This window comes from Coregonus clupeaformis, chromosome 13 (assembly GCF_020615455.1).
Source record: "Coregonus clupeaformis isolate EN_2021a chromosome 13, ASM2061545v1, whole genome shotgun sequence".
In the NCBI taxonomy this organism is placed as follows: Eukaryota; Metazoa; Chordata; class Actinopteri; order Salmoniformes; family Salmonidae; genus Coregonus; species Coregonus clupeaformis.
This window is the reverse complement of record NC_059204.1, coordinates 44,797,815-44,814,264: the sequence shown is the minus strand read 5'-3', so window position 1 is coordinate 44,814,264 and position 16,450 is coordinate 44,797,815. Positions and strand designations below refer to the sequence as shown.

The 16,450-nt window shown below is 41.4% G+C and overlaps 1 protein-coding gene across 1 annotated transcript in view; it reads right to left on the bottom strand.

Moving 5' to 3' along the window:
• LOC121579580 (zinc finger and BTB domain-containing protein 20-like) overlaps positions 1 to 15,743 on the bottom strand; it is a 33,145-nt gene extending 17,402 nt beyond the window's left edge. The window contains exons 1-2 of the mRNA XM_041894304.2: positions 15,581 to 15,743; positions 12,226 to 12,332 (exon numbers count right to left, since the gene is read on the bottom strand). The gene's annotated coding sequence lies outside the window, so the exon portion shown is untranslated. The remainder of the gene's footprint in view (positions 1 to 12,225; positions 12,333 to 15,580) is intronic.
• Positions 15,744 to 16,450: the final 707 nt, after the last annotated feature.

The following is a 16,450-nucleotide window of genomic DNA, read 5'->3' as shown; positions in this document are numbered from 1 at the left end:
TGATTGGGAGTCCCATAGGGCGGCGCACAATTGGCCCAGCGTCATCTGGGTTTGGCCGGTGTAGGCCGTCATTGTAAATAAGAATTTGTTCTTAACTGACTTGCCTAGTTAAATAAAGGTAAAATAAAAAGCGTTCTTCCTATGATCAACTTGTACCTTTGCATACCCCACTATTGGATCCGACTAATTCTAATTCCCTGCACAAAGACTATTAGACCTAGCTACATGAGGTAAGTGAACAGGGCTGCTGTACATTACGTTTGAATGTTTTTACTTGCGATGGATATATTGCTGCATTCAAGTGCTATTGGAATTATCAAAAATACCAGTCTGACATTGAAAAACTGTTCACGTGAGTTTCCAAGCCGGAAATACAAGTGGGAGACTCTGGTATCATCTTTGTGCCCCAAGTTTACCAGTTGTGACATTTTATGGTAACTAGCCAATTCATTAACCAACTTCAGCTAGATAGCGCTAACTCACAGTTATTGCCAATCTCATTGATCCAGAATCGTTCAGACATCAAAATCACTTGAACACAACCAAGTCGTATGAACGACTTCATAACTTTAAATTTCACCCTGAAGCAGATAAGTCTGCATTGCTTAATAATTTTCTGTAATTACAGTTTAACCATACACAGTAATAGTGGATTGGACAATCTGTTTTTTTTCCAACAGTGACCAATGTAAATGTTACCTCTTTGCAAGAAATACAAGATGAAAGTACAGACCTGATGGAAAATATTGAAAATACTAAAATGATTACGTAATATATTGTAGCAAACTCTCCCTTTAAAAGCACATAGATTCGGTCTGAGTTTTACCAAAACCATGGAAACACCATGGAAATCTTCTATACAAGGTCTTATTCTCTTAAACAATGCAATCAAGGGCTACCTGAAAACACGCAATGACATAACAATCATGAGTGACGCAAGCATAAGCATGTCTAACTAACTACAGAAAAAAACAATTGCTGAACAACTTGCTCACCTAAATCATTGCATGTCATGAACTCCCAGCCAACAACCTTTCTACTTAATTCCTAGCATGATTTACTTTGCCTTCATGAGGTTTATCATAAATACTTACAGATGTAGGATCTTAATTTGATCACCCTGTTGCAGGAGAACAATTTCAAACTTGTAATGGATTTGAGGTTTAAAAGGGCTTCTGAAGAAATTTTAGACGGGATTTTCCCTTATGAAAAATGTATCAACACCTACAAATATGTCCATTAATTATAATCCACATACTAATTCACATTTCTGGTTGCTGCCAGATTATGTTCCTGCTGTAGCAAACTGGCTCAAATTAAGATCCTACATCTGTACAAATAACTCAAGTATCTTGAATATCTTAACATTAATCAAGACAGGAACTCAAAACAAAGTTGAGGATCAACCATCAATTATTCTCAAACCATTGATCAAGTTCATCTTGCAGTAGGCCTACAAACAGTACTTGTAAAAACAGTCAATATCAGGATGCTGTATGAATCTCATGGTTGGTTGCCTTTTGATATGCATTTTAGTGTGTTTCGTGTTCAGATAATGAACCATTTGACCACTCATGTGACCGTCTTTAAAATGCTTTAACCCTGAAGCAGATATTTGCACAATTGCAGTCTTATTATTTTGGCACGGCAGGTGTCCATGGCAACTGCCAAATTTGGAAGGAGAAAAAAAGGAAGAAAAATATATAATTCAAGAGAAACAGTATAATCACTTGTACTATAGGATGTAATAAAGAATCTTTGAAAAACCAGTCATAGATTTTACATACAAAGCATTCTGTCATTGCTTTACACCATACCACACTCCAAAGCCAAACCCAACACAGACTTCTGAAGACGGGTATGTTGTATAAAAGAGTTACAATATGACTGTATCTTGTTAGCGCTTATAACCTTTGACCTCTTAATAATATATATGCTGGCAGATGGAAACTCAATTTACTTCGGTGCCAATGGCCTGCTGGCCAGCTTCTCATCCAGCTTCTGTAACTAGCTACAAAAGCTTACACATTGCATCAGATATAGAGAAAATGTGAAACACACTCACACACACACTTATACGAAGAATTATAAAGTATTTGTCATTCAGGAAACAAAGGTTTTGTTTGTTGTTAATCCAGAAGGGGTAGACGCAAACTGCCAACCTGAAAATATAAGGTCTTTATAAACTTGACCCATAGATTAATAACAGTGAACTAGTTAAGAAAGCCAGCCATTTCACAAGAATGAAGCAACAAGCCAGAAGCTCGTTGTTTTTTTTCTGTTTCAGAAAATAATAGCAACGTGATTTAGGCTAATAGCAAGAGTGAACCGTGATGACTACGGTGTTGTATTAAAAGTTTAGTAAACCATAAACCATAAACCATTTGGCGTTGTCTCAATATTTCAATTTATAATGACAGAGGGACTCTTACATTTTACAAAAGGTATGTAAGCTAATCGTGATTACAAATATTTTGTTGTTGCTCAACAGAAACTTTGTCAAGAAAAGTGCAACAACCCAATTATGAAATAGCTAAAGCCTGCTATCATCTTCACAAGATGACATATAAAATATATTTCTTAAATCAATACATTTAATGACAATACATTTGAGTGAACTACATCATCTTTGTGACTTCATAATTTAGGCTAGATAGGACAAAACAATAATTTGCACAACTATTGGATCCTGTGTAAGGCTGTTGCAGACCCACATAGTCAGAGGACAAATAAAACCTTGACCGGCGATGTTGCTATAATGTACATGTCATTCTACCAAATATTTCCTTGGCCAAAATGTAATTGTGACACCTTGATAATTGTCCTTTAGAATGTAAAAAGTCCTACAGTAGGCCACCAAAGCTTGCGTGAACATAGGCTACAGCCATATATTATCCCACACAGTATAACAATCGAACAGAGCTTAAACAACACGTAAGACAAGCTACTTTTACTATGCTTGACATGCAAGCTGCTACAACATGTAAAGGCAAGTAGAGACGGGAAATTCTTGAAAGAAGAACAACAGTGTGTCTGGATCACTAGGTCATATCCCCATTGTGACCTGTTTTCTCTTACCCCTACAAGAAAGCACACTTGTCACAATCTCCCTAAAAGGTTAGCTACCTAGACGTCTGAATCAGTCAGCACACCTTCTAAAAATAATACTGAGAAGCTAGATTATATAAAGAGTATATTATCAGCATCATTTGATAATCCTGATCCATTTCATGCAAGTGTTCGGCTAGAGAAATAATGTTTCTTCAGTGGATATTCATTAAGCAAAGATAGATTTGTTTGTGCATAAACCAAAAGGATTTCATAATAGAAGTAGGCCTAACTGTTTCATGGGTAAAGCAAAACATCTAAAGATATGACTGCCAGCTATTTCCTAAAAACGAATTGCTACCCTTTTAATAAAAAGTAACAACGAGGTGTGGAAAGTCCTAATAGCCTTTACTTGTGTGGGTCAACTCAGGTTTTATAACACATATGCCATTGTGCAGATAATACGTCTCTGGTTTTTCCATTACACACCAATGTCACTGTGCGTTTTTTAATGGGATGTAGTCCATCTTACAGTTTTGTCCACAAGTGTTGTTCACTAGCATGGGGTCTAAAAGGCTTTTCAGGAGGCCTAGGTGTAAACAAGTAGAATATAGGTCTAAACCTACTCTGGCATTATCCACAAACTTTACTGAAGAGTCTATTTTATTTATTTTCTAAAACCATCCCCAGATACTTTCCCTTTTGAATACACAGTGATCTCACCATGACTTTTAGAAAACCATATGGTTGGCGGGGTTAGCCGAGGACACACATGCACCTTGGCAAACATACAACTTCCCTATTAGAATCCAAGATACATTTCTCACATCAGTGAAATGCCCGAGCTCTCGTGGATGTGTTTAAAGAGTAAGACGGAGAAGAAAGTAATTACATGCCCCTGTCTTTTGCCTAAATCAAAAATGTTTTAAAGGAATTCAAGAACAGCACAACAAGAACGTACAGACAATACCGTAAAGGCTAAAAGAGATTATAAAACAATAAACTACTGTTGGTTACAAAGTCCTTAGATCTTCACATGAGATCAAGAGCAATCTATCATAAAGTTCACTAAATATTTTAACAAGTGTTAGTGCTACATTTTCTACTCTATCATTCCCCACTGAGGTATTTTCTTTTGAGTGTGCTGAGAAAATGCATGGTTTGAATAATAATGGGTTTGTTTTATTTTATTTAACTCAAACATTGTCTAATAAATCCCAAAACATAAACATGGGAACAATGTTATTTTCCATGGTGCGGCGTGGCTGCAGTGTGGGTTTGATTAAATTCAGCCTTACTTTCTGACGATCAAGCTGATTCGCTATACATTGTAAGAAGCAGTCACGTTAGATCTGGCACAGAAAACGGACTTACAGTGTACTGTCAAAGAAATAAACCTAGGCAAGAGAGAGAATATAGGCCTACTACCTGACACCATATAGAAAGTCCTTCCAACAAAGTCTCCTATTGGACTTTTGGTTCTTTTTTTATTACTGCAATCTAAACATTGGAAAGGGAGTGGCAATCTAATCCCACGGTTCATGACTATTACAGGTAGGCCTATAAGCATACACTGTGTACCTTTGTGCTAAAACATAGCCCTGATGAACCAGTTGGTTTTTGCCATCTCAAGCATTATTTGAGTTATATGCCATTTAGTAGACGCTCTTATCTGACTTACAGTTAGTGAGTGCATACATTTTTCATACTGGCCCCCCGTGGGAAACGAACCCACAACCCTGGCGTTGCAAGCACCATGCTCTACCAACTGAGCTACAGACAACTTTGTGTGATAATAGGGTAACTTAAGGTTACTTGCGTAACCCAAGTTCTCTGATACTACAATCACTGCTAAGTGGATTCTCTTTTAATTATTAGTTTCAACATCTCATTCGTGGGATTCACCAGAATCTCCTAAGTAACTTGAAGAACTAATGGTACACAGTGCATTCGGAAAGTATTCAGACCCCTTGACTTTTTCCACATTTTGTTACGTTTCAGCCTTATTCTAAAATTGATTAAATCGTTTTTCTCCCCCTCATCAATCTACACACACTACCCCATAATGACAAAGCAAAAACAGGTTTTTAGATTTCTTTTTAGAAATGTATTAAACATTAAAAAAACGGAAATATCACATTTACGTAAGTATTCAAAACATTTACTCAGTACTTTGTTGAAGCACCTTTGGCAGCGATTACAGCCTCAAGTCTTCTTGGGTATGACGCTACAAGCTTGGCACACCTGTATTTGGGGAGTTTCTCCCATTCTTCTCTGCAGATCCTCTCAAGCTCTGTCAGGTTGGATGGGGAGTGTCGCTGCACAGCTATTTTCAGGTCTCTCCAGAGATGTTTGATCGGGTTCAAGTCTGGGCTCTGGCTGGGCCACTCAAGGACATTCAGAGACTTGTCCCGAAGGGTCGTTGTCCTGTTGTAAGGTTAATATTCACCCCAGTCTGAGGTCCTGAGCGCTCTGGAGCAGGTTTTCATCAAGGATCTGTCTGTACTTTGCTCTGTTCATCTTTGCCTTGATCCTGACTAGCATGATGCTGCCACCACCATGCTTCACCGTAGGTATGGTGCCAGGTTTCCTCCAGACGTTACGCTTGGCATTCAGGCCAAAGAGTTCAATCTTGGTTTCATCAGACCAGAGAATCTTGTTTCTCATGGTCTAAGAGTCCTTTAGGTGCCTTTTGGCAAACTCCAAGCGGGCTGTCATGTGCCTTTTACTGAGGAGTGGCTTCCATCTGGCCACTCTACCATAAAGGCCTGATTGGTGGAGTGCTGCAGAGATGGTTGTCCTTCTGGAAGGAATTGTTGTAGAGCTCAGAGACAGGATTGTGTTGAGGTACATATCTGGGGAAGGGTACCAAACAATTTCTACAGCATTGAAGGTCCCCAAGAACACATTCTTAAATGGAAGAAGTTTGGAACCACCAAGACTCTTCCTAGAGCTGGCCGCCCGGCCAAACTGAGCAATCGGGGGAGAAGGGCTTTGGTCAGGGAGGTGACCAAGAACCTGATGGTGACTCTAACAGAGCTCCAGAGTTCCTCTGTGGGGATGTTTTTCAGCGGCAGTGACTGGGAGACTAGTCAGGATCAAGGGAAAGATGAACGGAGCAAAGTACAGAGAGATACTTGATGAAAACCTGCTCCAGAGCGCTCAGGACCTTAGACTGGGGCGAAGGGTCACCTTCCAACAGGACCACGACCCTAAGCACACAGCCGAGACAACACAGGAGTGACTTCGGGACAAGTCTCTGAATGTCCTTGAGTGGCCCAGCCAGAGCCCAGACTTGAACCCGATCAAACATCTCTGGAGAGACCTGAAAATAGCTGTTCAGCATCTCTCCCCATCCAACCTGACAGAGCTTGAGAGGATCTGCAGAGAAGAATGGGAGAAACTCCCCAAATACAGGTGTGCCAAGCTTGTAGCGTCATACCCAAGAAGACTCGATGCTGTAATCGCTGCCAAAGTTGCTTCAACAAAGTACTGAATATAGGGTCTGAATACTTATGTAAACGTGATATTTCCGATTTTTATTTTTAATACATTTGCAAAAATGTCTAAAACCTGTTTTTGCTTTGTCATTATGGGGTATTGTGTGTAGACTGATGAGGATAAAAAAATTTAAAATCCATTTTAGAATAAGGCTGTAACGTAACAAAAAGTGGAAAAGTGAAGGGGTCTGAATACTTTCGAAATGCACTGTACGCATGTAACCTTAAGTTCTCTTGGAATTATTCGTTTTGACATCTCACTAGAGGGATATGGCTAACTCCTGTATCGCACATGCTCTCCGAAGCAAGGCAGTCTCACATATCAACCCTTAGATGCCCCGACAATGAGGACAGTATGCACCAAAGAAGGCGCAGTGACATCTAGTCGGTAGAACCTCATAAAAGTACGAGGGGATGCCCAACAAGCCGCTTCACAAATCTCCTGTAATATAATAGCTTATAATAATAGCTTCCACAATCCAATATAATACCATCCACAATCCAATGTGATAACCGTTGGCGAGAAAGGGGCCTCCCCTTGCAGGGAGGTACCCAGGACACAAAGAGTTGGTCGCTCTAGCCCTATCCAAGTATATGCGCAACGCACATACTGGACACAAACAGTGTAGCTGCTCCTCTTCCATAGAAGGGAAAGGCGGCTGGTGGAGGGCCACAAGCTCCAATGCGAGACAATTGTAATTGCCACTACTCTTAGGGATAAAGGTGGGGTTGGGCCACAAGGTAACCTTGGAAAAACCCCAGGCAAACAGTAGGCACAAATGGTGAACTGACAGTGCGTGTAGCTCACTCACTGGTTTTGCGACCAGTAAAGGGCGACCAGTAAAGTGGTCTTAAAGGAGAGATATTTCATCTCCATGATTTCCAGTGGCTCAAAATGCTCCTGTGAAATAGCCTCAAGCACAATAGACAAATCCCATGATGGGACTAAAGGCTTCGGAACTGGACATAAGCGATGCGCAACCTTCATGAAATGACTTAACAGGGGGGGTTTTCCCACCGTGTTCTTGTCAAAGCCTATATGACAGACTGAGATAAACAACCTTCCCTCTGTCCAAAAGGTCCTGCAGGAAGCATAAAACCTTGGAAACAGAGCATTGGTAAGGAATTATCTGTTTTTGGTCACACCATGTGTAGAAGGGGCCATAGCACTCTGGATAGTCTCAATGACCCAGAGAGGCAGGCTTGTCCCATCCAGATTTAACCTCTCATGGGCCATGGCTTCCGGTGAGGGTGGAAAATCTCTCTGTTCGCTTAGGTCAGCAGATCTCTGTGTAACGGGAGTTGCCAAGGGTCTTCATATAGCAGGAGAATGATCTCCGCTATCTAGATCTTGCCTTGCCATCGAAGGGCTACCAAGATGAGGGATAAGCCTTCTTCCCTCACTGTGGCCAGAGTGGGGAGTATGAGGCAGAGGGGAGGAAAAGCGTAAAGCAACACCCTTGGCCAAGGGTGTGCCAGCATGTCCACCCCAGTACAATGGGCAGTGCACGTTTTCTTGTGATGTGAAGAGATCTACGGATGCTTGACCGTATGTCTCCCAGATCTGTTTCACCACTTGGGGAAGGAGTCTCCAGTTCCTTTGATGGGGATCCCTTCTGGACAATAAGTCCACTCCTACGTTCAGTACACCCAGGACATGAGTTGCGCGTAGGTACAGTAGGTGTGCCCTGCTCCACAGAAGAATCCTGATGGATAGTCTGTGTAAGCACAGGGAGCAAGTGCCACCCTGGCGGTTGATGTATGCCACTACAGTTGTATTGTACATTCTGAACAAAACGTGACAATTCCGAATGGAGGGTAGAAAGTGTTTCAGTAAAACAAGCACTGTCAGCAATTCGAGGTAATTTATGTGAGCAATACAGAGCTGTGGGGTCCATACTCTGTTTATTGCATTTCCCTTGTGAACTGCACCCCAGCCCGTGAGTGACGCATCTGTTGTCACCACTTTACTCATTGCCACTACCCCTAGGGGAGTAAGGAATGAAGATTGAGGGGTTCTTCCAGTGACAGAGAGTCGAGAGACATGCGGAAGTCACCTTTATCTGGCGATTAAGGTGACGATTGATGTACACAGATGTTGGGCAAACACCCAGCGCTGGAAGTCCCTCATCCTAGACTATTGAGATGGTGAACGGCAAAACCCCCAGCACTCAGAGACACATCTTGAACGTGAGAGGCATTGTTGGAGAAGTACTATTGAGTTGGTGGACGCCATCAACCCCAGCACTCGGAAAAACGTCTTGAATGGGAGAGGCACTGTCGGAACGACGCAATGTGGTCTTCCGAGAGTCTTGCCTGATAAGAGAGAGAATCCAGCATTACGCCTAGGTATTCTATTCTGTGTTGGCACCAAACAGTTATTTTTCTGATTGATCTTGAATGCTAGCTCGGAGAGGTGGGTTACAAGGGAAGTTGTGTCTCGTACCGCTTGTTCCCGGGATGGGGAGCAAAGCAGGTAATGGTCTATGTAGGCAGAGATTCTTACCCCTTTGTTTCTCATGGGTGTGAGAGCTGCCTCTATACACTTGCTGAACATTTGGGGAGCTAGCGCTAGTCCGAATGAAACAGAGTGATATTCGTAGGTTGTGCCTTGATAAGCAAACCTCAGAAACCTGTGTGCTGTCAGGATGCTTATGTGAAAATAAGCGTCCTGCAGGTCGACTGAGGTGAACCAGTCGCCTCAATGAACAGAGCGAGATAGCACATTGAACGTAAGCATATGGAACGTGAACTTCGTCAGGTAGCTGCAGATAGCCCCTTTTCTTAATAGAGAGGAGATTTCCTGCTCTAGTATGCACGCCTAGTCGCCAGTTGCTGCTGAACCCAAAATTATATTGAAAACGGGTGGTCTCAGAGCAAGCTACAGTCTGTAGCCCTACGTAACTGTGGACCAGACCCAGGGCTGGACTGAGCATGCGTGCCGGTTCCCTGCTCTGTTGTCGAGTAGCCCACAGGTCAGTAGACTCTCGCTCACCAGAGCGCCCTCTGGTGGTGATGGAACGAGTCTCCTTTTCATTGTATTTAGTTCTGTGTCCTTGGCATGACGCATGTTTACAGCAGAGGCTTTTTTATTGACAAGGGCAGTGTTGACACACATCTCATCCAAAGGTCTGGGTTAGGCTTGCCATTCGATAGGAGATTAGGCATCTCAAGCATCAAATCGGCTTTGTAAGCTAGTAGGAGGGACGTAACGTTCAACACTGTATGGAATGTGCGGAAGACACGTAGACCTTTTGGTAGATCGACGCAGAGAAGCGGTCCGTCTTACCAGCGAGAGAAGTTGACCAGTGACGGCTCGACCACCGGTGGCTTGTCGAGGCCCAGTTCCTCCATGTCCTTGACATTCATGCGGGCAAAAAGTCTGGTTTGGACTTGCCGGTCAATGTTTTGTCCCAATTGTGTTTGACTTCCACCACGTAAGCTGGGATAGCTGGAAGGAGTTGTTTGCCTAGGACAGTGCGAGAGGGGAGTTTCCTCCCGTTGTACCAGTCCCTCTCTGCGCTGCCACCCCCCACGGGTTCGGGCCCTTCAATACTGAGTCTGGTCGCTGCCCGTTTGCAGATATCAATGAACGAATATCTGTCATCAGTCATTGGGTTAAACTAAACGAGAGAGCGAACTAGTAATTCTACCATTCTAGGTATAAAACCTAGTCGGTAGGATAGCTAGCCTTGCGGTGAGATAGCAGGTTAGCTAAGCCGTGCAGCTAAGCTAGTCAAGTCTCCGTAGCTAGCTGTGTGACACTAGCTACAACAGGAGATGAAGAAAGAAAAGCGGTGAAGCTAATTCTTACCCGAAGAGAAAACTATCCTTTCGGGAACATCAACCAGGACAAAAGACGAGCGCTGATAACACTGCACAACCTTGACTGCACACCGGTGAACAGTTAAGCAGGAAAACAGAACAAGTTGTGCTGAGGAAAACTAAGTAGAAGTCTTCTGTGAGGAAGAGAGGTGCGAATGATCAAAGGGCAGGCGAGTGGCTCGTTAGTATGAGGGGAGGGGCTCCTTCATTCGCCACTCGACCTGTCTGTCTCTGACAGATGTGTATGATTGGTTCTTCGAGTTACTTAGGAGATTCTGGTGAATACCACGAATGAGATGTCAAAACTAATCATTAAAAGAGAACCCATTTTGCAGTGATTATAGTACACTTAGCAATGGAAGGCACACTGCACTCTACCCCTCCTCAACGTCCTTTCCATGGCCTCACTACTTCCTTGGCCTACTAGGCATATGTCCTTGGCAGTAGTCAATGAATGTTTGCTAATGGCTAGGTCGCTACAATACGCAAAGTAAGGTTGAAGTAAGTTAAACAGCAAATACTAAACTATGAATTTCCAAATAATTACAACTCATATCAACAATCCACAAACTCATATGTAGCAGTGTGGCCACATTTCTGCATGTAGGCTCGGCCTTAAATGGATACTTCGAGATTTTGGCAATGATGAACTCGTGGATACCATTTTTATGTCTCTGTGTCCAGTATGAAGGAAGTTAGAGGTAGTTTTGCGAACCAATGCTAACTAGTGTTAGCACAATGACTGGAAGTCTATGGGTATCTGCTAGCTCTAACTTCCTTCATACTGGACACAGAGCCATAAAAATGCTATCAATGATTTCATCTGACTCCGGGGAAATAAATAAAGCGCCTCATTGACAAAATCCCGAAGTATCTCTTTCAAAGCTGTAAGAGAAATATGTCACACAATTTGGCCACAATAGCACTATTAAGCTTAAATCATGTTACATATATGCTCAATTACTACTGAACATCTTATGCTCACTTCCCCCCCTCTGTTCATATACCAAAGGGCTTTGAAACGGAAATAAGTATCATGTAGACTAGAGGACATGATATGGTAATGTGAACTCTTCTTCACATTTTCAGGATATATTTCAGGGCTAAAAGGATCTATTTGCAGCAGGACATCTTACAGCGTGCTCCTGAAAGGCCTATAATAGGCTTTCAAAAAATGCACAATATTGTCATCTGTGCCCCAGATAACACACCAATATACGTTTCTTAGTTGAGTATAGCCTAATGCTCAAATATCATTACATAATGTGTTGGGGAGCCTTAGTTTGCCACTTATTGATTTATTCAGCAAACGAGTACAACACAGCTGTTGCTTAGCTAACGGTTTTCTACGTCTTCAGTTTAAAAGCTTGCTGTGTTGAAGAGAAGGGGAGGCCCCAGCGTTCTGTGGAGGGGATGCACAATAAGAGGGGGTCCTCCATTTACAAATGTCTCAATATGTCAATATTTTAGTGACCATTTGCCAGAGAGCTGACAGCTGGGCTTGCTAACACTGTAGAACACACTAGCTGCATAGGGGGCAGCTTTGATTGAACATCAGGCCTAAGTTGGTTGGAAGCTGGAACTACGAAAACTGAGAGGCTGAAACCATTCTACTATGTGCTTGAGCAAAAGAGGACAGGAAGCAATATTAGAATGGCAAATACAATTTTTTCCTCTGGCTTTGTAATAGTTACAATCCTTTAAAAAATGTATATCTAAATAAAATTTGGTACCCATGATTATGGAATTAACAACACAAAAAAATCAGGTGGTACCTTTGAGAGCCGAAGGGTATACCATTACATTTTCATCAAACTTTTGTTCTGTGAGCACAAATAGGCACATGGCTTACCTTTCAATTTAAACTGGACACCTCCAAAACCTCCCCACCTTGCAATGACATCACAGATCACATTTGATGTCCTGGCAGTGTCTTCGTGAGTCAATCCAGACGTATCGCTATGGACAAAGTACTGAATCAATTATCATGAATCAAAACTTTACATCTTGCATTTAAAATATTTGTTTTGCGATTGCTCATATGAAGAGTTATTGTAAAACATAGTTAGCAAACAAACTCCTTCAACTCTGCTAGCTCCTCTGAATTGTGGCCTGAATAACCAGTGAGTTTTTTCTTCACAAACTGAAAATTAGTTGTAGTAGTTGTAGGTACTATGTAACAATGTGCATGTAGTTACACTGTTATTGTGATTACAATGAAAATGTGACAATTATGGACAACTGGGCCTGTTTACTATGTGTTGTAAGAAAATCGGATTGAACTGAAACCGAAGACCAGAGAAGGCTGTTGGATGCCAAACTCTCTCTCTAAAGAGTAGGCCTAAATGTTCCACCAACAGGTTTCAATTGCAATACTTCATGTGTGATACTGGCACTTATTACAATCATTATCATTTCATCCATCATAGCATAGGCCCACTCTGCATACACCCTCAATCACTACAATGGTGGATGAGTTCAATTAAAACTTTCCATATCAAACCAGTATACTTAACATACAACTGCATATCTCCATCTCATCATCAAAAGGAAAATGGAGCAGGAAATAGATACCAACAATTGGAGGGAACATACTTGTAGGCTATAAACTTTATAATGTACATTTCAGTTGTGAGTTTTATCTTAGCTCAAGATGTGTATTGGGGCGGCAGGTAGCTTAGTGGTTAAGAGCATTGTGCCAGTAACCGAAAGGTCGCTGGTTCTAATCCCCGAGGCGACTAGGTGAAAAATCTGTCGATGTGCCCTTGAGCAAGGCACTTAACCCTAATTGCTCCTGTAAGTCGCTCTGGATAAGAGCGTCTGCTAAATGACTAAAATGTAAAATGTATTGATCCGTAAATGTAGGCTACTTGTCAACATGCATTTGAAACAATTAATACCTCAATGCATGTTTGCTATCCTACAGTTCAACACTATTCTTCATTATGTATACAGCCTATGATTCACATCATAATTTAGTGAAGATCTATAGCCATATGTATGGATATACCAATTTTAGGATTTTGTGAAGGGTAATTGTTATCCAAAGTTTGCAGGACTTAGGCCTACAACACAGTATAGGCCCAATAATGAGACATGATGGCATCAATCCAAAGAAAGGCTGTGAATTCATTTTGAATACGTTTTCACTTCATAAAGGCCTGTGTAAGACATAGACATGCTTTCTTCACACCTCACTGAAAGCACGGACCCCACAAAAGCAATTTATGGCACCCTCAATTAAACATCGATAGTGATACACTATTTCTGGGCCAAATAATTTTTGAAATATCTCCAAAATATCTGATGCCAATCTACCTTTAATTAATTGGGTGTAGTAAATGACGTCACACGAACAAACAAATTACATTTGCAGACATTTAGGAGAAGATGCGCAACTCAACACACTCATGTAAGCAGCAGCCAGTGCACATGTGCGTCACAAACTTGTGGCTGGTTATCCATTGCAACTCACAGTGCCAAGCAAAGTTTCTGTTGTGGAGTTACCGGTATATTCAATCTATATATAGTAAGCCTATTCTATATAGGGCAAATAAGCCTCAACAGTAGTCTATGACCATTAGAAGACTGTTATAAGGGGGTGAATGGGAAACAAGCCAAACCGAAACAGTTCTATTTAAAAATGCAATTAAACGAAAAGGACATTGTGAACAATCTCTGACTGATTCAATAAAGTTTGTTATTCACCCAAAAATCCCTCCAACCTGCAACAGTTGTAACAATTTTTGATTCTAATAGACTATATAGGCCGCGGCTACTCCTAACCTTGTTGACCAAGTCTTGTCCTGACATCCAACATGCGGCGCAGAGGCAATAGTCTCAACAACTTTGAGAGATGGATAGGACGTTTTGCCCCACTGACCAACTGTCAAATCAACCGTCACTAAAATGGTTAAAACTAATAAAACTGTTTGTGTTTTCGAAGGAAGTTGGAGAAGCCAACATCTTGATGAGCGAATTCCCTGCCTCAAGCACCCCTGTGCTGTCATTTATCATACGAACCGGACTGTCTCCCATAGGACTATAGACCTATGCCTAATGATATCCTATTTCTAGATTACAATATTTTTTAAATGGTCCCTCTTCTAATTTCCAATATGGTCATGTACGTTAATATAGCTGGAATTGCGCAACACGGATCGTGACCATAAAAGAGGGCATTCATTTTGTAAAACATGGCACCAAAATCCAGAGCAGATGGACAGTTTTCATTCTATCGGTGAAACTAAATCCGCAGTGTCTTTCATACTTTTAGCTGAGGATATTGGCTGAATATGTAGGCTACCTTTCTGTGTCAGGCAGATGTTCATGTATAATTTAATTTGACAAACGACTGACACCTTGCATCCTCATGTTAATTTAGGTACAACATGTGCCAAACTAAAATATTGTAGGGCTTTATTGCAATTTGACTTATATTTCGCCCATTGTTCGGTCCAACAAGTGTTGACTTGGTAAACGTTGGACAAATTTGGACATAGTCCGAGAAAACAGCCAACAGACGGAGTTACAACATAGTGGTTTTAAGTTGTATGCCCGCTCCTTCTCATTCCCAAATGATTGACCCTTATAAATGTGTTTATTCCGCTTTACGCACCACACCGCCTGCACTAGACTCCAGATGTTTCATGTAAATTATCCTTATTTTGTCTAATTTGTCTCATACAGTCTTAACCATGGAGTCCCATTCATAATGACGTGACAGTCCGAAGTAGAACAGTTAACACAATTCATATCTCTGTCAAAAATCGGTAGGAGTAAAACTAAGGAAATAAGCATTGATGTTGAGAATAATGACAGATGGGCACACTAGGACGTCATGAAAGTGAGCAGCGCGTCTTTTTTTGTCGGGTGTAACATAAACGGACTATTGTAAATCCATACTGTCTGCAATCACATAGACCCCACAATATCATATATCATTCTGCATTTAAGTTCTAATTCAATTAGGCTCTGGAATGCTGGAATGAAATAAAGTTTTTGTTTCTGCTGTAAATCTGGTTGGGAAATCCAGAAATGGAGGCAATGGAACTCAGCGTAAAATTGTCTGTATGTTCTAAGCTTCACTTACTATTAAGTTGAGTATATATCATATATAGGGAATAACTGTAATGTCTCTTCTTATAAATAGCCTAACATAGACAGTATTAACACCAGCCCCTTCCCTCACTTTTCCTATTTCTTACCTGCTGTCCTAAGCTTTTTCTCCAGTGGCGACAGCGATTCACAGCTTCCCCGGTTTTTCCCCGGCAAGGCTTCGAATTGTTTAATATTTTCCCTTACTTTGTTTCATTTCTCACTTCCATCTTCTTTCATCTCATCAATAAACACACGCTGCAGCCTACCTTCATAAAGGACTTCAACGAGTTCAAGTGTGCCCTCCCATTTTTTAACTATACGTTGAATATTTTGGACAGTCACGCCTTTTCACTTACGATTGGAACAGAGAGCCCTCTCTTGAGCGATGTAGGTTGGAATATAAATCGGTCAGCGTGGTTTTGCCCCAATCATTGAGCCGTACACCCTCTCTACAGAGCGCAGTGGGCCGGTGAAACTGTCTCCATGGCATTGTGGCTCTGAAATAGTAAATGTTCCTCTTAGCAGACAGAGAAGTTGTTTGATCCAATATGAACAACCGAAGACCGTAGTTTCTTAATGAAATTCCACTCTCTGGGTCTTCAAACGTTCATCCATGCAGAATGTCTGTCTTCTTCGCAGAATGTTCTTTAGGGAAATCATTTTCATTCAGGTCATCAAGGGTTCATTTCGTCTTACACGCTTTTATAAAAAAATATATATAATTAAATAGGCCTATATTGGAATCATGACGCTTGGTTTATAATTTAAAGAGAATAACTCTTCCAAGTCTCAATATTCCATTGATCAAAAGGGCAGTCAATTGAAGAATTATGTCTATCATGTGTCTGTACTTTGCATTGGATAAAGTTGTTGTCAGTAACTGCTACCGATTGGTTTGCAGCTTCATATTGGATGACGTAGCTGCCTATCATTTTTAGTACCAACAAGCTAGATTGCCTGCCGTGTCTTTTACTTTC